This window comes from Salmo salar, chromosome 12 (assembly GCF_965601325.2).
Source record: "Salmo salar chromosome 12, fSalSal1, whole genome shotgun sequence".
Lineage (NCBI taxonomy): Eukaryota > Metazoa > Chordata > Actinopteri > Salmoniformes > Salmonidae > Salmo > Salmo salar.
Window position 1 is genome coordinate 75080872 of NC_138302.1, and position 23420 is coordinate 75104291.

General features: G+C 41.4%; 1 protein-coding gene across 5 annotated transcripts in view; it reads left to right on the forward strand.

Moving 5' to 3' along the window:
* Positions 1-23420, forward strand: part of kcnab2a (potassium voltage-gated channel subfamily A regulatory beta subunit 2a) — a 145231-nt gene that overhangs the window by 91888 nt on the left and 29923 nt on the right. The window lies entirely within an intron of this gene.

Sequence of the window (23420 nt, forward strand, 5' to 3'; positions counted from 1 at the left end):
AACTTTAAGTCAGTTGCACAAAACATTTTAATGCGAATTTCCTTCTTAAATTAAGTGACAGTTAAGGGTGTCCATGAGGTCCCTTAAAACTTCTTAAAGCTAGGGGGCACTATTTTCACGTCCGGATGAAAAGTGTGCCCAAAGTAAACTGCCTGCTACTCAGGCCCAGAAGCTAGGATATGCATATAATTGGTAGCTTTGGATAGAAAACACTCTAACGTTTCTAAAACTGTTTACAATTATGTCTGTGAGTATAACGGAACTTATTTGGCAGGCGAAACCCTGAAGACAAACCATCCAGGATTTTTTGTTGTTGTTGAGGTCACTCATTTTTCAATGGGTTTTCTATGTGGATCTAGATTTCTAAGGCACTTGCTTGCAGTTCCTATCGCTTCCACTAGATGTCAACAGTCTGTAGAAATTGGTTGATGTTTTTCCTTTGAGTAATGAAGAAGTATGGCTGTTCAGAATGAGGGTCGAGTCTAGTGTACTGTTGTGGTTGGGGTGCGCGACCTGAAAGCTCGCTCCACTTTGTTTTCGTCCTGTATTGAACACAGTTTATTCCGTCTTTAATTTTAGCAATTATTTACGTTAAAAATACCTAAAGTTGGATTAGGAAAGTTGTTTGAAATGTTTGGATCAAGTTTACAGGTAACTATATTAGATACTTTGTAGTCATGTTGCGCGAGTTGGAACCGGTGTATTTTCTGAATCAAACGTGCCAAATAAATGGACATTTTGGAGATATAACGACGGAATTTATTGAACAAAAGGACCATTTGTGATGTTTAATGGACATATTGGAGTGCCAACAGAAGAAGATCTTCAAAGGTAAGGCATGAATTATATCGTTATTTCTGCTATTTGTGTCGCGCCTGGCGGGTTGAAATGAAATTTTCATGTGCTGGTATGCTGGACGCTGTCCTCAGATAATAGCATGGTTTGCTTTCGCCGTAAAGCCTTTTTGAAATCTGACACTGTGGCTGGATTAACAAGAAGTTAATCTTTAAACCGATGTATAACACTTGTATGATTTATGAATTATTATTATGAGTATTTCTGTTTTTGAATTTGGCGCGCTGCTATTTCACTGGGTGTTGTCAACGGGATTGGCGCGCGAAGGGATCACTAAGAAGTTAAAGCTTTTTGGGCGACCCGACCAAATGCACATAGATATGTAATTCTCATTGAAAGCAAGTCTAAGAAGCGGTAGTTCTGTTCTATGTGCGCTGTTTCTATGCTCCCTGTTCTTAATTTTCGTTTTTGCGTCTTTCGGTTTTGTACACCAGCTTCAAACAGCTGAAAATACTATATTTTTGGTTATGGAAAATATATTTCACAGCGGTTTAGATGGTACAATGATTCTCTACACCAGGCCTGGGCAATTCTGATTGGTGTCACACTTTTCCCCCATCCCTAGCAAACACACCTGATTTTAACTAATTGCATTTTTAACTGATGATCATGATTAGTTGATTATTGGAGTCAGGTGTGTTAGCTGGGGCAAAAGTGTGACACCAATCAAAACAATGGAAGGTGCACAATCCATGGCTACAAAGCTAAGTTAGCATGACGTGCTAGAAAGTAATAGAAACAAGTTGAGTAAAAAATGACTAAAATAAATTATATTTATTATCTTCTGAATCAACTTGTTTCTCCTGTTTTAAATGTAAAAGTTATATCTTGTGTTCTACCAAAATAAATGCGATCTCTGACAAATGTTCAGTCTGAATCAGGTTGTCTCCATGGTAACCAGAGATTCTTTCTGTGTTATATACCTTCAAACTACCGCAAAACCCTTAAATTATGCCATTACCTAAAGAAATGTTAAAGGGGCTCTATACAACACCCTTAAACATTTCCCTTAGGTAAGGATTCCTTAAAGTAAACCCTTAAGGGAAACGTTTAAGATGTTTTATAAAACCGGGCCCAGACCCCTAGAAATCGGCAGTGGCGAAATTAGCTGGCGAAAGTAAGATTGCTGAAAATACACAGTCAAAGAGGAGAATAATTATTCTGTCAAGGAAAAGTTTTACATGAAACATTTTTATAGAGCCATACTAAGACAAAATAACCATGCCACATTGTTTAAATGATAACACAGTGTGGTAAATGAAGAAATGTATTAAACAATTAACTATACAAATGAGCAAAAGCTGCGTGCATTAAGGAAATAAACGTCTGGCTAAAATAGAGGCCTGTCTTTAATAAGTGCCTGTTGTGTTGAGTGAATTAAGTAAATTAATGCCCGGGCTATTAATTGAAGTTTTACGGTATGTCAATATATATTTGTTGTCATTGTTTTGGCGTCAAACCGGTGCCAGTTGTGGAAAAAAGTAAATAGTTGGGAGAGTTACAGAGTTCATTGAAAATAATGTAATTGTTGATTTTTAGATGCTTTTTTCATTAATTAGGCTATTTACTGTTGAACGATATGGTTTATCTACTAGAAACTCATGGACAATAAGAACACAGATATAAATCATGAGGTAGTCACCTGAAATACCTTTCCAGCGGTCTTGGAGTTCCCACATATGCTGAGCACTTATTGGCTGCTTTTCCTTCACTCTGTGGTCCAAACCATCTCAGTTGGGTTGAGGCCAGGTCATCTGATGCAGCACACCATCACTCTCCTTCTTGGTCAAATAGCCCTTACACAGCCTGGAGTTGTGTTTTGGGTCATTGTCCTGTTGAAAAACAAATGATAGTCCCACTAAGTGCAAACCAGATGGGATGGTGTATCGCTGCACAATGCTGTGGCAGCCATGCTGGTTAAGTGTGCTTTGAATTCTAAATAAATCACAGACAGTATCACCAGCAAAGCACCCCCACACCATCACACCACCTCCTCCATGCTTCACGGTGGGAACCACACATGCAGAGATTATCCGTTCACCTACGCTTCGTCTCACAAAGATACAGCGGTGGGAACCAAAAATCGCAAATTTGGACTCATCAGACCACAGGACAGATTTCCACCGGTCTAATGTCCATTGCTCGTGTCTTGGCCCAAGCAAGTCTCTTCTTATTATTGGTGTCCTTTAGTAGTGGTTTATTTGCAGAAATTCAACCATTTATGGCCTGATTCACGCATTCTCCTCAGTTGATGTCTGTTACTTGAACTCTGAAGCATTTATTTGGGTTGCAATCTGAGGTGCAGTTAATAGCATATTTCTGAGGTTGGTAACTCTAATGGACTTATCCTCTGCAGCAGAGGTAACTCTGGGTCTTCCTTTCCTCTGGCGGTCCTCATCATAGCGCTTGATGGTTTTTGGACTGCACTTGAAGAAACTTTCAAAGTTCTTGAAATGTTCCAGATTGACTGACCTTCATGTCTTAAAGTGATGATGGACTTTCATTTCTCTTTGCTTATTTGAACTGTTCTTACCATAATATGGACTTGGTCTTTTACAAAAAAGGGCTATCTTCTGTATACCAATCCTACCTTGTCACAACACAACTGATTGGCTCAAATGCATTAAGATGGAAAGAAATTCCACAAATGAACTTTTAATAAGGCACACCTGTTAATTGAAATGCATTCCAGGTGACTACCTCATGAAGCTGGTTGAGAGAATGCCAAGCGTGCGCATAGCTGTCATCAAGGCAAAGGGTGGCTACTTTGAAGAATATCAAATATAACATATTTTGATTTGTTTAACAACTTTTTGGGTTATTACATGATTCCATATGTGTTATTTCATAGTTAACTATTATTCTATTATTCTACAATATAGAAAATAGTAAAAAATAAAGACAAATCTTTGAATGAGTAGGTGTGTCCAAATGTTTGACTCGTACTGTATATGAATACATTTTTTACAAGTTATATAAGTATACATTACCAAGTTACGATAGATTGACAGATTTTCTGTTAATTACCAAACTTACTAAAGGTTCCGGTAACTTTGGGAAATTACCGGTTGCCTTGCAACCCTAGGAAAGACAGACCATAGACCACAGGTGTCAAACCAATTCCACGGCGGGACAAGTGTCTGCAGATTTTCTCTCCTCCCTACTTGATTTATGAATTAGTCACTAATTAGTAACTAACTCCCCAAACCTGGTTGTCTACGGCTTAATTTAAATGAAGAAAAAAAAACCTGCAAACACTGCCCTCCATGGAATGAGTCTGACACCCCTGCCATAGGCACAGACCATAGTCACTGTAGACCTGATACAGAGAATGTGAGTAATGATGTTAGGATAGACTTAATTACTGGTGTCCAACTAGACTCTCGGGTGAAAGTGCAGTATGGAAGATCAAAACCTGGATATCTGATGGTGATTTAACGAAAATGGGGCTATGGTATATAGATAATATATGTTTACTGGTATCAGATTGCATACAGGAAGAAGCAGGGTTTCATGCTGAGTTTTTTTTTTCCTCCCTTGACTGCTCCTTATCTTTTGCATAATTATTCATAGATTACATGCCATCCTCTAAATGTTGTATGTATATGATTGATGTGAATTGGAATTGCTCAGACATATTTGAGTTGATGGATATGCGTAACACAGCACAAATCATTCATATTGTTATGTTTCTGGTCTGTTCTGTATTTGGCAGTGAGCAGTATATGAAAATCAGGCTTGTCGGTACAATTATTCTTCAAACAGCTCCTTACTCTAAAATATCATGTGCTGCCTTCTAAAGCTTTAATAGTTTGGGATTGATGGTAGTTGTTCTCTTAAACGATTATAACCTAATTTTCTCCCGGCAACCAATATTAATAATTATTCTGTGCACAGTGGACTGCAGCCTGAACCTCTCAGTAAAGATCAGAGTCCAGAAGGGTAGCATCACCAGCAACTCTCTGTTTTAGTGGTTTGAATAAGATGTAAAAATATTCTCAACTTATCAACTGAGTTCCAAACACTCCATTAGTTCTGTTCTGTTAGGCTGTATTTAAGACTCAAAAAGGAAGCTGAGCTGGGTTTCTATTAAAACAGAACAGAGCCACGAATGGACCTATTTAGTACAAATGTCTACTGTGTTCTTTAAAAAAAAAAAATGACGGCAAGCTATTCACAACTTCCACTCTAGCTGCTTCTGAATATCAGTACACTGTTTTGCAATTGCTTTCACTGCAATTAAGATGGGAGGGTGCACTGAAAACTTATATGAACGGGCCAGATGTTGAATGGACCCGGTTTTCAAAGTCTGAATGTGCAGGAGCAGCGCTCTTATCTGATATGCTGGCGGCTGCTTAGTCATGTCGACCAACACCATGATAATCGGGTTGAAAGGCCAAGTCAAAAACGTGATTTTCCTGTGTTTTATAAATATATCCACACTAAGGTTGGAATAATAATGTGCAGTTGTGAAAATTATGCTAATTCCCTTTTAGTGTAAGAGCTATTTTGGTGGGATGGAGTTTTGGCCATCCATGGTGACATCACCATGCAGTAAATGAGTTAATAGACCAATAAGAAAGAGTTCCAAACCTCTGCCAATAACAGCTCATTTTCAGTTTGCCCCTCCCTACTCAGACCACTCCCAGACAGTCCTAGCTAAATTCTTGCTTGAGAAATTGCCATTTTCTAAGAAGCTATTTTTTTGTTTGTTTTAAATTAAATGGTCAAAAATAATAACAGTAAGGTAATTGTTACCCAGAAATGATATTGAGATTTAAAAACAATTGCCCGGCTGCATTGGACCTTTAATGATATTAAATGAGTGGACATGGGCTCAGCTCAAGGCAATTTTTTTTTGTGTGTGTGTGTGCGCACGTGTTGAGCATTTCCCGGCTCTGAATGTGTGTGTGTGTGTGTGTGTGTGTGTGTGTGTGTGTGTGTGTGTGTGTGTGTGTGTGTGTGTGTGTAGCGTAGTGTTAGCCCTGTGCCTGGGAGGGTGAAGGCTGGGCTACTCTGTGCTCTTGTCAGTGTGCATTTCCCTGACGTGCCCCTTGACGTAAACTCTCCAGTGCTACAGAGCAGAGAACTGGGCCACTACACTCTCCAATTTCACATTTCAGCACAGGACCCAATGTAAATGGGAGACCCCTCGCTCTGTGTTACAACATAGAATGGCAGGCGTATGGGTCACACTGCAGCTAATTTCAATTCCGTTTTATTTGTGTTTTCCTTCTGCAAAATCATCTCACAGAGGATCAAACAGAGCCTCACTCCTCAAACTCCTCAAAGAAACACAAGCTTTCCAAGCATAATGAAATGTTTCTTCTCATTAAGCACAGAACCCATGGACTCAGTCTGTAGTCCTCTCTAGTGGGTATTTCTCTAGACTTGAATGTGTAATGTGGGGGAAAGACAGGTGTGCTGATGGAGAACCAGGCCAGGTGAAATTAAACCATAAAGATGGAGGAAGAACAGCTTTATACCATTGTCCGGCTAACATGTGCTTGACGAGACCAGGAAGTCCCCGGGAGAGATTTAGGAAAAACCTTGGAGATATTGCTGCCTGCTCAGTATGACAGGAGAAGGATGTTCGCCTATAGACCTCCTAGTAATGGCCGTGGTACACTGGCCGTAGGCTTTTCTTTTTTTGTCTGCCTGCACATGATAGAACTTTCCATGTTCAGTTGAGGGTAGAGGATATCATGTCCATCACTTTGATGGAATGAACAAGTCAATGATGGCATAATGGGTGAACTAGCAGCTATTTTGAGTGTACCCATGTCAGGAAGTAAAAGAAGGAAGTGTACCCTTCAATCTGTGATTTGATGAGTTAACTCAACAGACATTTCCAAAAATACATTCCATTGCATGAGCCACATCAGTTAGAATCATTTTAATTAACATTCCAAAATACCATGGACATTTGTGTCACAATACCAGGTGAGGAGAATGTCTTCCATGTAACGCACAGCGTTGAGATTGCCTGCAATGACAACAAACTCAGTCCGATGATGCTGTGACACACCGCCCCAGACCATGACGGACCCTCCACCTCCAAATCGATCCTGCTCCGGAGTACAGGCCTCGGTGTAATGTTCATTCCTTCGACGATAAACACGAATCCGACCATCACCCCTGGTGAGACAAAACCGCGACTCGTCAGTGAAGAGCACTTTTTGCCAGTCCTGTCTGGTCCAGCGACGGTGGGTTTGTGCCCATAGGTGACGTTGTTGCCGGTGATGTCTGGTGAGGACCTGCCTTGCAACAGGCCTACAAGCCCTCAGTCCAGCCTCTCTCAGCCTATTGTGGACAGTCTGAGCACTGATGGAGGGATTGTGCGTTCCTGGTGTAACTCGGGCAGTTGTTGTTGCCATTCTGTACCTGTCCCGCAGGTGTGATGTTCGGATGTACCGATCCTGTGCAGGTGTTGTTAAATGTGGTCTGCTACTGCGAGCATGATCAGCTGTCTGTCCTGTCTCCCTGTAGCGATGTCTTAGGTGTCTCACAGTACGGACATTGCAATTTATTGCCCTGGCCACATCTGCAGTCCTCATGCCTCCTTGCAGCATGCCTAAGGCACGTTCACACAGATGAGCAGGGACCCTGGGCATCTTTCTTTTGGTGTTTTTCAGAATCAGTAGAAAGGCCTCTTTAGTGTCCTGAGTTTTCATAACTGACCTTAATTGCCTACCATCTGTAAGCTGTTAGTGTCTTAAGGACCGTTGTGCATGTTCATAAAAAATGTTATGGTTCATTGAACAAGCATGGGAAACAGTGTTTAAACCCTTTACAATGAATATCTGTGAAGTTATTTGGATTTTTGTGAATTATCTTTGAAAGACAGGGTCCTGAAAAGGAACGTTTCTTTTTTTGATGAGTTCCTGTCACCTAGCTAGCTAGAGAGAGTACTCAGCATTGAGTGTGTGAACTGGCGTTGTTAGCATCTCTGCCTTTTAGTTTCATATGGATTGATTTGAGACGGGTACAGCCAGCAAGCAGACGCTAGCTAGCTAACTTTCATGCACATTTCGAACTTCATAAATACTGATTCTACCGGCACAGAACACCTTAGCTAGATGTAGAATTAGCTAGTGAAGACTTGCTCATGGGAAAAAATCCATATTAGCTACAGGTTTAAGGTTTTTGGTAAGATTAACTCATCCTCTTTTGAGGATGAACGGTGGTTCAGTGGACGGTGTCACCTTTGGTAACATTTTCTAATGTTAAGACTGCATATTGTTGCCAAACTTTATTTTTAGCTATCCCATGACTGTTTGCGACTTATCAGACAGACCTGATCTGACGTGATACAATGGAGTGTACCCATGAGTTTATCAGTCAAATTGCCATGGTTAGATGCTTCAAAGCCTATTCTATTCATTCTATTTCTATGGACCTCCCTCTCCTCCCCTGCCCACAAGGCCAAGCAAAGCATCCAAGTGTTCAGAGCAACAAGGTTCACCAGAGTCTGAGCTCCCCCCCCCCCCCCCCCCCCCCCCACTATTACCCAGCCTGTGTCTCATCCTCCTACTCCCAATGGCTTTAGTCAGGACTGAATTAACACAAAATGGCTTACGATTATGTAAAGCAGCCCGTCTCCGCTTCTCAGGGAAACGGTAGAATATCCGACTGGCTGGCAGGGCAGGTAGGGAGTCCATCCTATAAGATCTAGAGGCCCTCTTTTCTCAGCCCTGCTTCATCTGTTTGTCTCTTTTTTCTCAACCCAGCTTCATCTGTTTCTTTTTTCTCAACCCAGCTTCATCTGTTTCTCTCTCTTTTCTCAACCCAGCTTCATCTGTTTCTCTCTCTCTTTCTTCTCAGCCCAGCTTCATCTGTTTCTCTCTCTCTTTCTTCTCAGCCCAGCTTCATCTGTTTCTCTCTCTTTTCTCAGCCCAGCTTCATCTGTTTCTCTCTCTTTTCTCAGCCCAGCTTCATCTGTTTCTCTCTCTTTTCGCAGCCCAGCTTCATCTGTTTCTCTCTCTTTTCGCAGCCCAGCTTCATTTGTTTCTCTCTCTTTTCTCAGCCCAGCTTCATCTGTTTCTCTCTCTCTTTCTTCTCAGCCCAGCTTCATTTGTTTCTCTCTCTTTTCTCAGCCCAGCTTCATCTGTTTCTCTCTCTCTTTCTTCTCAGCCCAGCTTCATTTGTTTCTCTCTCTTTTCGCAGCCCAGCTTCTTTTGTTTCTCTCTCTCTTTCTTCTCAGCCCAGCTTCATTTGTTTCTCTCTCTTTTCGCCGCCCAGCTTCTTTTGTTTCTCTCGCTCTACTCTGGCCACCATCCCCTGGAGGCTGGGCTTAGAACAGCCCAATGAACAGCAAAGAGGCTGGGACTGAATATCCACAGCCAGACAATGGACCGTTCATTATGTGTTTAAACTCTTGAGTTGACTTTAAGTGGAGGTTATTTGAAGCTGTTTTCTGAAATACAATAAGGTATTTGTGACTTGGGTTTGAATAAGCAGTAGAGGCTTGTCCCTGGTTTTACATCTTTTACTGCAGTGACCATGTAAATGTGAGGAGGAGCTGACTCACTTTACCCTGCAGGATATAGTTAAAGAGTAATTGGCTGCCAGGAATTAGGACTGCTGACGGGCTCTGGACACCCAGTGTTATAGTTGTAAAGTTGAAACTGAATCAGTGCCCAGTATAACTAACGGGCAGAGTCTGTGTGTGAACTAAGCAGATGGTGTTTAAATCAAACTGCTGTGTTCAGGTGTGAGCTAGCTATCAGAGATGGAGACACAACACCACCCTGCTCCCACCTACCTATAAAACTGATTCAGCAGTCCATCTGCATTGGCTGTTTTACTTTAAAGTCTTGTCATTTTTAGACTGTACCTGAGCAGATGGCAGTGTGGTATTTGTGACAAAAGGAGTGGGTGTGTGTGATTTGGGTGTCCTAACATAAGGACTTCATATTGCACTCCGAGAGGCTCTCCATGGGCTTTACTCCTACTTCAAATCTGTCTCTTTAGAGAGGAACACAGAGCAGGATACTTAGGCCTATTGTACTGTGGCCACTCTACTCCAGTACAAACACTGATAGGACTGTATACTGCAGCAGCCTCAGCTACATACATAGCCACTTACTGTAAACACTAGCCTGTCTTTAATGCACAAGAAAATAACACTTGGCATCTGTTTGCTAGGGGCATGTTAGGGTGAATTGCCAAACCGTAGAATAGTCAATTTATTGAGTGTGTGTGTGTGTGTGTGTGTGTGTGTGTGTGTGTGTGTGTGTGTGTGTCTATATGCATATAGATTGTGTTTGTGTCTGAGTAAGTGCACTGTGTGGATGTGTGTGAGAGATGTGCACTGATGGGAGCATGTTTAGTTGAATGGGGAGAGAGCTGTTTTCTCCTTGCCTGACTGATACAGTTTAATTAGAGCCTGTGCTGCTCTGAGCTGCGTGTTTCTGCGTTAGCAGCATTCTGCACTCATCTCATCCTCTCTCTAAGCGTGTTATTGTATTTCTTAAACACACTGGAAATGGATGTATTAATCCATCCTGCTATGTGCTGCAAGGAATAGACATATAGCTTTCATATCCGTCAGCAAATCGTGTCCTTCACATGCCAATCGCCTTTTTGCTTTCAAATATGTTTGGAGACATTTATGTTGACTATTTGCATCCTGTTTCTTAGGCTACATCCCACTAAAGCACATCTGTATATGTGTCAATATCTGAGCTGATGAAGGAAACAAAGCTAGAATGATGTCATGTTTTCCACATTGTGTGACTGAACTGTTTGGAAAGACCATCTATGTTGGATGATATGTACAGTACAGCGGCTTACATTTGTAAATTATTAGTGACATTATATTTTTTGAGGATAGTGTGTCAGTTATGTTGACAATTATTTGGTGTTACTCTCTGTAACATGCCTTTAAACCGTCCATGTGACATGATTAGTGTTAAATGAATTGGTGCAGAATGGTTTAATAATATAGCATACCATGGGAAGTTACTTAGAGGCTTTATTTAATCACGGGAAACGGAATGTAAAGGACAATGGACTGTAAATAGCACATTAAAGGCCCAGTGCCGTAGAAATGATGGTTTATATCATATTGTACAACATCTGATTTAACTTACACTGTAAAAGTGTGCAACATGTTTGTGTTATTTCCTGATAGTTGCAGGTTGAAAATACAATATACATAGGACATTCTAATCCGCAGGTTTTGCATGGGTGGAAATTTGGCTTGCCTGGTAACATCACCAGGCGGTTTAAGTTAATATACGGTAGGGCTGGGCGGTATACTGTACTTTATTGGGTTTTACTTCACCCCCTGTAACGGTATTTCAATGTTTGGTTTGTTAAATGTGATGCACAACTCCAGCACTTGTAATGTCTGTTTTTATAGTTTACTCTGTTTGCTACTTGAGTCGTCTTTCTCCCTCCTGCTGCATGCCACTTCCCACACCAAGCCATGTCCCTTGTCACTCAACTAAAGAGCAGAATAGGCTTGACCACAGTCACTTGCACTTTCTTGCTGTTCACACTGCAGTCTGCATGGTCAGATACAAGATGTTGGTGACAATGATGCTGCTCTCTATAAGCGTCCTATAATTCTACTATTAGTTTGTGTAGCTTACTGTCTGCAAACTACTATCTACCTCCCAAGAGTTTTTAGTGGTTATCGTGACTGCTGTATAGACTGAGTATACAAAACATTAAGAAACACCTGCTCTTTCCATGACATAGACTGACCAGGTGAATCCAGGTGAAAGCTATTATCCCTTATTGATGTCACTTCTAAATCCAATTCAATCAGTGTAGATGGGGGGGAGGGGCAGGTTAAAGAAGGATTTTAATCCTTGAGACAATTGAGACATATATTCTGTATGTATGCCATTCAGAGGGTAAGACAAAAGATTGAAGTGCCTTTGAACGGGGTATGGTAGTAGGTGCCAAGTGTACCGGTTTGTGTCAGGAACTGCAACACTGCTACTGTAGGTTTGTCAGTGTGTATCAAGAACGGTCCACCACCCAAGAACATCCAGCCAGCTTGACACAACTGTGGGAAGCATTGGATTCAACATGGGCCAACATCCCTGTGGAACGCTTTCGACACCTTGTGGAGTCCATGACCCGACACATTGAGGCTGTTCTGAGGGATAAAAGGGAGTGCAACTCAATATTAGGAAGGTGTTCCTAATGTTTGGTATATTCCACTCCAGGACAAGAAAAACAACAAGCTGGCACTTAACGAACTGTACGAGGCTATAAACAAGCAGGAAACCATGATTTTAATTCTGCGTCATTAAGACACGTGATGCCCAACTTCCACTAGGGGCGAAAGTCCTAGACCACTGTTACTCTACCCACAAGCAAGCATACAAGGCCCTCCCTCGTCAAACCCTTCGGCAAATCATATCATGATTCTGTACTCCTGCTCCCGGTCAACAAGCAGAAGATCAAACAGGAAGTAACCGTGACACACTCAGTAGAGAAATGGTTCTCCATACTAGAGGCTATGCTGCAGGACTGCTTTGCTAACGCTGACTGGAATATGTACCAGGACTCCGCTGATACAGTAGCATCGACAGGCTAATCACCTCCACCGGCTTCATTAGGAAATGCATTGCCGACATTGTCCCCACAGTAAAGGTTAGCTGCTTCCCCAATCAAAAGCCCTGTATTAACACTGAGATTGGTGCTAAGCTAAAGGACAGGGCTGTCGCAGCCAACCCTGAGGCTATGACTGAAGACACAAACAAGTTCAAGAAGTCCCACTTGGACCTCCACAGAGCCATCAAACAATCAAAAGGACAATATAGGAACAAGGTGGAATCCTATTACACAGCCTCCGAGTGGCAGGGGCTATAGTCCATTTACGGACTCCAAAGTCCCAGCTCTGATCTTCCCAACGATGCCTCCCTACAAGAAGAACTCAATGCATTTTATGCATGCTAAGACAAAAACAACACCGAACCGTGCATGAGGGCCCCCCGCCGACCCAGGGATCTTGGTTGTCTCGCTCTCCAAGGCCAACGTAAGGTTTTTAATCCGGTCAACACTCGCTAGGCCGCAGGGACGGACGGTATTCCAAGGTGCGGTCTCAGAGTATGTGCCAAACAGCTGGCATGCATATTCACAGTCATTTTTAACCTGTCCCTGTCTGTAACTCCCACATGTCTCAAGCTGACCACCATTCCTGTTCCCAAGAACTCTAAGGCTACCTGCCACAATGACTACCTTGCTTTGAAAGGCTTGTTATGGCACACATCAACTCCATAATACCAGACAACCTAGACCAGGGATGGGCAACTGGCGCCCCCCCCTCCCTTTTTTGAAGGCCTTCAGATCAATTCCCCCCCCCCCCCACCAAAAAAAAATGTATATCCAAGAAAGGAGAGTGATGGAGTGCTGCCTCCACATACACCCGACCTCAACCCAATTGAGATGGTTTGGGATGAGTGGGACCGCAGAGTGAAGGAAATGCAGCCAACAAGTTCTCAGCATATGTGGGGAACTCCTTCAAGACTGTTGGAAAAGTATTCCTGCTGTAGCTGGTTGAGAGAATGCCAAGAGTGTGCAAAGCTGTCATCAAGACAAAGGGTGGCTACTTTGAAGAATCTCAAATATAAAATATATTTTGATATAACACTTTAGGTTACTACATGATTCCATATGTGTTATTTCATAGTTTAGATGTCTTCACTATTATCCTACAATGTAAAAATATGGAAAAACCCTTGAATGAGTAGGCGAGTCCACTTTTGTGTGTGTGTGTGTGTGGTGTGTGTGTGTGGTGTGTGTGTGTGTGTGTGTGTGTGTGTGTGTGTGTGTGTGTAAAATTGTGTTTATTTTAACTCAGTCAATTCCAACAGTAAGTTGAGACCCTATTTGATATTGAGATAAAAACTGCATTGGGCCTTTAAAGTATACAGTATATTAGATGATGCATGGTTATCCGTGTTATGAATCTTTTAGTTCTACTCTACTGTAAATAGTGTCATATGGCACTAAATGATGCAGTGTGGTAATGATCTGTGATCTAGTGATTAAGCTTTTTTGCACCAGTTTTCTTAAGCGTATACAGTTAATCCCATGGATGATCCACCCCTCTCCTGCCTAGGGAAACTGATCCATTTCCACCCCTATGGGCACTTAACTCAGCCTCTTGAAGTGCCCAGCCTCAGGCAAAAAACAGATCCAGCCTCGGGAATGGAAAGCCTTCTGTGCCTGCAATCTGTTCATTTCCATGTACATGTACCCATCACTACTACATCAGGACGATAGAGACGGGGGCGTATAGGTTTGCATTCAGACCCAGGGTGCATTCTCAGGTAGTGTGCTGCTGCTGCTTTTAGGCTTGATGTAGGTGGTGTACTCAGTGCTCATACAGGCTGAATTGATATTACATAAAGACACATACAGTACAAGTCAAAAGTTTGGACACACCTACTCATTCAAGGGTTTTTCTTTATTTTACTATTTTCTACATTGTAGAATAATAGTGAAAACATCACAACTATGAAATAACACATATGGAGTCATGTAGTAACCAAAAAAAGTCGCACAAAAAAAAAGTCAACAAATCAAAATATATCTTATATTTGAGATTCTTCAAAGTAGCCACCCTTTGCCTTGATGAAAGCTTTGCACACTGATGGCATTCTCTCAACCAGCTTCACCAGGAATGCTTTTCAATTAACAGGTGTGCTTTATTAAAATTTCATTTGTGGAATTTCTTTCCTTAACCTCTATGGGCTAGGTGGGACGCTAGCGTGCCACCCGTGGTGCACTCCATCAACAGCAGGTGCATTTCAAGAGCGGCAAATTTGAATCCAAATAAATGTCAAAATTCAAATTTTTCAAACATACAACTATTTTACACCCTTTGAAAGATAAACATCTCCTTAATCTAACCACGTTTTACGATTTCAAAAAGGTTTTACGGCGAAAGCATAAATTTAGAGTATGTTAGGACAGTACATTTACAAGAGTTGTGTGTAATGTTTTGTCAATTCAAAGACAGGGTCACCAAAACCATAAAACCAGCTAAAATGATGCACTAACCTTTTACAATCTCCATCAGATGACACTCCTAGGACATTATGTTAGACAATGCATGCATTTTTAGTTCTATCAAGTTCATATTTATATCCAAAAACAGCGTTTTACTATGGCATTGATGTTGAGGAAATCGTTTCCCTCCAATAACCGGCAGTCAAGTCAGCGTCACAAATTAAATAATTAAAATTAGAAAACATTGGTAAAATATTATATTGTCATTTAAAGAATTATAGATTTACATCTCTTGAACGCAATCAACTTGCCAGATTTAAAAATAACCTTACTGGGAAATCACACTTTGCAATAATCTGAGCACTGCGCCCAGAAAAATACGCGTTGCGATACAGACTAGACGTCATGTTGGGGAGATCTAAAATCGAAAATACTATGTAAATAATCCATTACCTTTGATTCTCTTCATCAGATGTCACTTCCAGGTATCACAGGTCCATAACGAATGTAGTTTTGTTCAAAAAAGCTCATCATTTATGTCCAAAAATCTCCGTCTTGTTAGCACATGATCTAAGCCAGCCGGACTTCTCGTCATGAACGAGGGGAAAAAATATATTTACGTTCGTTCAAACATGTCAAACGTTGTATAGCATAAATCATTAGGGCCTTTTTTAACCAGAACATGAATAATATTCAAGGTGGACGAATGCATACTCTTTTATAACGTATTGGAACGAGGGTACCCAACATGAACTCGCGCGCCAGGTGTCTAATGGGCCATCATCGTTCCATGGCTCTTGTTCGGTCAGATCTCCCTCCAGAAGACTCAAAACACTTTGTAAAGGCTGGTGACATCTAGTGGAAGCAATAGGAAGTGCCAAAATATTCCTCAGCCCCTGTGTTTTTCAATGGGATAGGTTTAAAGGTAATACAACACATCAGGTATCCACTTCCTGTCAGAAAATGTCTCAGGGTTTTGCCTGCCAAATGAGTTCTGTTATACTCACAGACACCATTCAAACAGTTTTAGAAAATTTAGGGTGTTTTCTATCCATATGTAATAAGTATATGCATATTCTAGTTACTGGGTAGGAGTGGTAACCAGATTAAATCGGGTATGTTTTTTTTATCCAGCCGTGTCAATACTGCCCCCTAGCCCTAACAGGTTAATGCGTTTGAGCCAGTCAGTTGTGTTGTGACAAGGTAAGGGTGGTATACAGAAGATGGCCCTATTTGGTAAAAGACCAAGTCCATATTATGGCAAGAACAGCTCAAATAAGCAAAGAGAAACGACAGAGGAGACTGTGTGAATCAGGCCTTCATGGTCAAATTTCTGCAAAAAAACACTACTAAAGGACACCAATAAGAAGAAGAGACTTGTTTGGGCCAAGAAACACGAGTAATGGACATTAGACAGGTAAATCTGTCCTTTGGTCTGATGAGTCAAAATCTGAGATTTTTGGTTCCAACCGCCGTGTCTTTGTGAGACACCGAGTAGGTGAACGGATGATCTCCGCATGTGTGGTTCCCACCATTAAGCTTGGAGGAGGTGTGGGGGTGCTTTGCTGGTGACACTGTCGGTGATTTATTTAGAATTTAAGGCACATTTAACCAGCATTCTGCAGCGATACGCCATCCCATCTGGTTTGCGCTTAGTGTGACTATCATTTGTTTTTCAACAGGACAATGACCCAAAACACCTCCAGGCTGTGTAAGGGCTATTTGACCAAGAAGGAGAGTGATGGAGTGCTGGATCAGATAACCTGGCCTCCACAATCACCCGACCTCAGCCCAATTGAGATGGTTTGGGATGAGTTGGACCGCAGAGTGAAGGAAAAGCAGCCAACAAGTGCTGAGCATATGTGGGAACTCCTTTAAGACTGTTGGAAAAGCTGGTTGAGAGAATGCCAAGCGTGTGCAAAGCTATCATCAAGGGAAAGGGTGGCTACATTGAGTAATCTAAAATATATTTTGATTTGTTTAACACTTTTGTTTTGGTTGCTACATACTTCCGTATGTGTTATTTCATAGTTTTGATGTCTTCACTATTATTATACAATGTAGAAAATAGTAAAAATAAAAACCCTTGAATGAGTAGGTGTGTCAAATATATATCCTATCTACAGTGCCTTGAGGAAGTATTCACCCCCTTGGCATTTTTCCTATTTTGTTGCCTTACAACCTGGAATTAAAATAGATTTTTGGGGGGGTTTGTATAATTTGATTTACACAACATGCCCACCACTTTGAAGATGCTAAACATTTCTTGTTTGTTTCACAATAAAAAAATAAGACAAAAAAAACTGAACTTGAGCTTGCATAACTATTCACCCCCCCCAAAGTCAATACTTCATAGAGCCACCTTTTGCAGCAATTACAGCTGCAAGTCTCTTGGGATATGTCTCTATAAGCTTGGCACATCTAGCCACTGGAATGTTTGCCCATTCTTCAAGGCAAAACTGCTCCAGCTCCTTCAAGTTGGATGGGTTCCGCTGGTATACAGCAATCTTTAAATCATACCACAGATTCTCAATTGGATTGAGGTCTGGGCTTTGACTAGGCCATTCCAAGACATATAAATGTTTCCCCTTAAACCACTCGAGTGTTGCTTTAGCAGTATGCTTAGGGTCATTGTCCTGCTGGAAGGTGAACCTCCTTCCCATTCTCAAATCTCTGGAAAAGTGAAACAGGTTTCCCTCAAGAATTTCCCTGTATTTACCGCCATCCATCGTTCCTTCAATTCTGACCAGTTTCCAAGTCCCTGCCAATGAAAAACATCCTCACAGCAGGATGCTGCCACTACCATGCTTCACTGTGGGATGGTGTTCTCGGGGTTTGTGCCATACATAGCATTTTCCTTGATGGCCAGAAAGCTCAATTTTAGTCTCATCTGACCAGAGTACCTTCTTCCTTATTTGGGGAGTCTCGCACATGCCTTTTGGCAAACACCAAACATGTTTGCTTATTTTTTTCTTGAAGCAATGGCTTTTTTTATGGCCACTCTTCTTTAAAGCCCACCTCTGCGGAGTGTACGGCTTAAAGTGGTCCTATGGACAGATACTCCAATCTCCACTGTGGAGCTTTGCAGCTCCTTCAGGGTTATCTTTGTCTCTTTGATGCCTCTCTGATTAATGCCCTCCTTGCCTGGTCTGTGAGTTTTGGTGGGCGGCCCTCTATTGGCAGGCTTGTTATGGTGCCATATTCTTTCCATTTTTTTATAATGGATTTAATGGTGCTCCGTGGGATGTTTCGGATATTTTTTTATAACCCAACCCTGATCTGTACTTCTCCACAACTTGTGTATATGTACTGAGATCATGTGACAGATCATGTGACACTTAGATTGCACACAGGTGGACTTTATTTAACTAATTATGTGACTTCTGAAGGTTACTGGTTGCACCAGATCTTATTAAGGGGCTTCATAGCAAAGGGCGTGAATATATATGCACGCACCACTTTTCCTATTATTATTATTTTTTTACATTTCTTTTTTACTTTTTTTTACTATTTTTTTTTTTCACTTCACCAGTGTGGACTATTTTGTGTATGTCCATTACATGAAATCCAAATAAAAATCCATTTAAATTACAGGTTGTAATGCAACAAAATAGGAAAAACACCAAAGGGGTGGATACTTTTGCAAGGCACTATTTCTCCTCCTAATATTGTACAATCTGTGTGTTGCTTCATTGGCCTGGGTTATTATTTGTTTGAATTCAAGTCTTGATTGATCTCAGTTTGTCAGTGTCAGAGTAGCCACTCATTTCATTCATTTGTTTGGTATTACAAAAGATTCGGCTAATGTCTTCTGTCGTGTAAATTACGTAGAATTGCATGAAATGCATTTTTTAAAAGGCCGATTCTTGAGGGGGATGCCCTGATTTTTTTTTTTTTTTAAATCTGCAGAAATCCTAAAAACGCTTTTGCTCAACTTTTCTTTTTTTTTTAACAATGCACCGGGTCCTATGATTTCTTAATCCGGCCCTGCATGAGGCCACTAGTACAAATGGCCCAGAGGCTCTGACTCTGGGCCATTTGTTAGATATCCAGTTAAATAACTCTCACACAGTCAGTGGTCATTGAGTCCACTCATAATGTGTTGAGGCTGCTCATGCTCCTGACTGTAGTGTAATGCAGTGTGCGTTGGTAGTCCATAATTGAAGAGGGTAAGAGATGTAGGTGACCTTACTCTTCCTGTCTGTGTCCAGGGAGGCGTAGCAGCAAACTGACCCCAAATCAAACCAGCCTGCTACAGTACTGCTACCAGATTCCTGCAGGGGAGGGCATAGAGGTCAATGATAGCCCAGGGCCAACATGCAGTATCAACAGCCAGCCTGATAAAATATTTTGCACTACACAGAACTGATAAAGGGATGTATCGTCTCTAGGTGAACAATGACAGAGACCAGACTGGGTGTCTGATCTGTCGGTTACTTTTTGTGAAGGACCTAACTGCACTTGTAGTTGAACAACACTGTGATTCTGGAATAACAATTTATGGCGATTGTTGTGACTGTAGTCCAGAAGCATGCTTCCCAATTTATCTGGGCTAACAGCTTTACTGTACATCTCATTTCTGAGCAGGTTGCACGGAGTGTGTGTGAAGGCCATGTGCACCGTTCTTTTAATCTTATTAAGCATTTGCGTTTTGATGTATAATACCTCAAGCCATGACAACAGTCCTCACCCAATCATTTCATCGACAACCTGATTCAGTGTCTACAGGTGAAAAACAACATTGGCTACTGTAGGCCCAAACATTAGAGAATGTTTTCCGTTATGAACGGTCGAAACAAGACCTTCCTTCAAATACATCAAGACTGCTTTTTAAATGTTTAATCAGAGTTCTCAGCTGTTTGTTTGATCCTTATCTCTTTTTAAAATGTGGTGCAACCATTGCCCCATGGTCCATTCTAGTGAAGGCAATTAAAACGTGGTTGATTGTAGATCAGTAGAAGTGGTGGGTCTGAGGGGAGCGGAGTTAACCTTAGCCCAGTATTAGACCTCAAATTAATTATTTCATTAATAAGACGAGCTCTGATCGTATCCCATAGCAAATGTGTTCAGGATAACTCACGGTCCAATGATTGTATCTGCTAGACACCATGTGTCCCGCGTCGCAAGCTATATCCATAATCGGTAGACTGTTCTGATTGGGAAGTTGTCGTTTGCTTTGCCGAGCAGTGAACAAGAATCTGTTAAATCCAGTGTTTAGATGCTACCCCCTCCTCCCCATATCAACATCTAATATGGATGACAATGTTTTGTTCTCGCATGGCGTGCACACGTTTCCACTACTTCCCGTCTGGCAGCACTGTGCCCGTATTGCAAAACTGATTAGCTAGACAAACAGGTGTGAAACAGACCGGTGGGCTCGCAAAGCAAAAACACAACATGGAATCCATGTTTGGTTTTGATATGGAGGGGTTCCACAGATAGATCAAATTGTATTGGTCACATACATGTTTAGCAGATGTTATTGTTAGTGTAGCGAAATGCTTGTGCTTCTACTTCCGACAGTACAGCAATATCTAACAAGTAATATCTAACAATTTCACAACAAATACCTAATACTCACATCTAAGTAAAGGAATAGAATTAAGAATATATAAATATATGGACGAGCAATGTGTTCCATTTATTAAAGTGGCCAATGAGTTAAAGTCTGTATGTTGGCAGCAGCCTCTCTGTGCTAGTGATGGCTATTTAATTGTGATGGCCTTGCGATAGAAGCTGTTTTCAGTCTCGGTCCCAGCTTTGATGCACCTGCACTGACCTTGCCTTCTGGATAGTTGGGTGAACAGGCAGTGGCTCGGGTGGTTGTTGTCCTTGATGATCTTTTTGGCCTTCCTGTGACAGATGCTGTAGGTGTCCTGAAGGGCAGGTAGTTTGCAGACCGCATCACCCTCTGGAATGCCCTGCAGTTGTGGGCGTTGCAGTTGCCGTACCAGGCGGTGATACAGCCCGACAGGATGCTCTCAGTTGTTCATCTGTAAAAGTTTGTGAGGGTTTTAGGTGAAAAGCCACATTTCTTCAGCCTCCTGAGTTTTCCACTGCTGTCCCGTTGATGTGGGGATATATAATTGTTTTTATTATTATTTGTGTGTGTGTGTGTGTGTGTGTGTGTATATATATATATATATATATATATATATATATATATATATATATATATATATATATATATATATATATATATATATATATATATTATAAGTATAAAAGATTCAAAAAAGTTCAAGTTCTTCCACAGCAATCTCAACAAACCATTTCTGTATGGACCTCACTTTTTGCATGGGGGCATTGTCATACTGAAACAGGAAAGGGCCTTCCCCAAACTGTTAACAAAAAGTTAGAAGCACAGAATGTCATTGTATGCTGTAGAGTTAGGATTTCCCTTCACTGAAACTAATGGGCCTAGCCCGAACCATGAAAAACAGCCCCAGACCATTATTCCTCCTTCACCAAACTTTATAGTTGGCACTATGTATTCGGGCAGGTAGGCTGCTCGGCCATGGAAACACATTTCATGAAGCTCCTGACTAGAGGTCGACCGATTAATCGGTATGGCCGATTTTAATTAGGGCCGATTTCAAGTTTTCATAACAATCGGTATTTTTGGCCACCGATTTGCTGATTTTTATTTTAAATTTTTTGAATATATAATTTTTATATATATATATATATATTTTACACCTTTATTTAACTAGGTAAGTCAGATTAAGAACACATTCTTATTTTCAATGACGGCCTAGGAACGGGGGTTAACTGCCTTGTTCAGGGGGGATTCGTTTTTGCAACCTTCCGGTTACGAGTCGAACGCTCTAACCACCTGCCGTACATTGCACTCCACGAGGAGCCTGCATGGCAGGCTGACTACCTGTTACGTGAGGGCAGCAAGAAGCCAAGGTAAGTTGCTAGCTAGCATTAAACTTATCTAATAAAAAACTATCAATCTTGACATAATCACTAGTTAACTACACATGGTTGATGATATTACTAGTTTATCTAACGTGTCCTGCGTTGCATATAATCGATGCAGTGCCTGTTCATTTCTCATCGAATCACAGCCTACTTAGACAAACGGGTGTTGATTTAACAAGCGCATTTATGAAAAAAGCACTGTCGTTGCACCAATGTACCTAACCATAAACATCAATGCCTTTCTTTAAAATCAATACACAAGTATATATTTGTAAACCTGCATATTTAGTTAATATTGCCTGCTAACATGAATTTGTGTCACTTCTCTTGCATTCCGTGCAAGCAGTCAGGGTATATACAGCAGTTTGGGCTGGTTGGCTCATTTCGAACTGTGTGAAGTCCATTTATTCCTAACAAAGGCCGTAATTAATTTGCCAGAATTGAGCATAATTATGACATAACATTGAAGGTTGTGCAATGTAACAGGAATATTTAGACTTAGGGATGCCACCCGTTAGATAAAATACGGAACAGTTCCGTATTTCACTGAAATAGTAAACGTTTCGTTTTCGAAATGATAGTTTCCGGATTCAACCATATTAATGACCAAAGGCTCGTATTTCTGTGTTATTATCTTATAATTAAGTCTATGATTTGATAGAGCAGTCTGACTGAGCGATGGTAGGCAGCAGCAGGCTCGTAAGCATTCATTCAAACAGCACCTTCGTGCGTTTGCCAGCAGCTCTTAGCAATTCTTCAAGCATTGCGTTGTTTATGACTTCAAGCCTATCAACCCCCGAGATTAGGCTGGTGTAACCCATGTGAAATGGCTAGCTAGTTAGCGGGTGCGCGCTAATAGTGTTTCAAACGTCACTCGCTCTGAGACTTGGAAGTGGTTGTTCCCCTTGCTCTACATGGGTAACGCTGCTTCGAGGGTGGCTGTTGTCGATGTGTTCCTGGTTCGAGCCCAGGTAGGAGCGAGGAGAGGGACGGAAGCTATACTGTTACACTGGCAATACTAAAGTGCCTATAAGAACATCCAATAGTCAAAGGTACAGTGGGGGGAAAAAGTATTTGATCCCTTGCTGATTTTGTATGTTTGCCCACTTACAAAGAAATGATCAGTCTATAATTTTAATGGTAGGTTTATATGAACAGTGAGAGACAGAATAACAACAACAAAAAATCCAGAAAAACGTATGTCAAAAATGTTATAAAATTATTTCAATTTTAATAAGTATTTGAAATAAGTATTTGACCCCTCTGCAAAACATGACTTAGTACTTGGTGGCAAAACCCTTGTTGGCAATCACAGAGGTCAGACGTTTCTTGTAGTTGGCCACCAGGTTTGCACACATCTCAGGAGGGATTTTGTCCCACTCCTCTTTGCAGATCTTCTCCAAGTCATTAAGGTTTCGAGGCTGACATTTGGCAACTCGAACCTTCAGCTCCCTCCATAGATGTTCTATGGGATTAAGGTCTGGAGACTGGCTAGGCCACTCCAGGACCTTAATGTGCTTCTTCTTGAGCCACTCCTTTGTTGCCTTGGCTGCGTGTTTTGGGTCATTGTCATGCTGGAATACCCATCCACGACCCATTTTCAATGCCCTGGCTGAGGGAAGGAGGTTCTCACCCAAGATTTGACAGTACATGGCCCCGTC